Here is a 1,262-nt window from a genome sequence, read left to right on the forward strand (position 1 = left end):
CTAAAATTAAGGAAGGAAAGGGTTATTTAGGTCACAATTAGTGGAGCTTTAAGTGCATACTTGGCTGGCTCTAAGGCAGAGTGGCACATGGAAGAGGGCAACCATTCACGATGGAGGTAAGCAGCAAAAAGCAAAAGGGAGGAACAGTGGCTGTGGAAGCTAGTGAGCCTCTCTCTCTTCCTCACATTGTATGTGGATTATGCACCCCAGACTGGGTGTAGCACTCACACCCATAATTCCAGCATTAGATCATGAATTAATCACAAACTCTAGAACCTGCCCTATGACTGTATGGAGCTTTGGAGAGACACCTAGATACAAAACGTAACCAGTGCTAAGCTGTGGATATTTGGTAGGTGGGATATGGGTGTTTGGAAACCCTGACTATCGATTTCCACTCAGACTTCTTCACATCAGCACAGTCTGCAAAGCTCTTTGGGAAAGGTTTGTGGGTGGAAAAAGACCAGGGCCTTTCTTGAAGGGAGTAGCAGAGGGGGAGAGGCATTTCCAGCTATCACTTTTAGGTCCACTTCTGAGCCTGGGATCATCCAGGGACCAGAAAGAAGACAGTAGTTTTGGTCACAAGTTCAAGCCTATCTCTGGGTTCTATCCCAGTATAGCCACACACACACACACACACACACACACACACACTCACTCACACTCACATACAAAAAAAAGTTCTACATAAACTAGAACCCTAAATCAGTGTTTTGTCTTATTTTCCTTCTCCTGCATGGCTGCACGTGTTCATAAATATTTTTTTGTTGATCTGCATTTTGTTACAGAGGTCTGCCCCAACTACAAGATTAGTAAGGTGGAAAAGGCATTATACCCAGTGAACAAGAGATGTTCACCCATTTGCCAGGTGCAGAAACCCTCCTGCTCCTACCTGAAGATATGGGTGTCCTCCTTGCCTTTTGCCCTTGGGCACACTTTCTAAAGGTCCAGCTAAAGCAGCTTTCTAGAAATGTTTATTTTTTCTCATTCTCTCTCTCCCTCCCTCCCTCGCTCCCTCCCTCCCTCCCTCCCTCCCTCTTCCTTATTTGGGACCCTGTAGGGCCAACACATGGTAGGAAATAAACAACTATATATTTTAGGAACAAGTAGTGTGTTACATCTTGTTTGATGACACTAAAGGCAGAACAATTTGAGGGATGGAAAATCAGATGTTATTTATGGTGGAAACCTTAACAGACAGATTTCCTATAAAACTTTAGAGGACTTCTTTAATATTGTAAAAATATTTTACCCATTTTTTA

Source organism: Octodon degus, unplaced genomic scaffold, assembly GCF_000260255.1.
Source record: "Octodon degus isolate 3935 unplaced genomic scaffold, OctDeg1.0 scaffold00120, whole genome shotgun sequence".
Classification (NCBI taxonomy): domain Eukaryota; kingdom Metazoa; phylum Chordata; class Mammalia; order Rodentia; family Octodontidae; genus Octodon; species Octodon degus.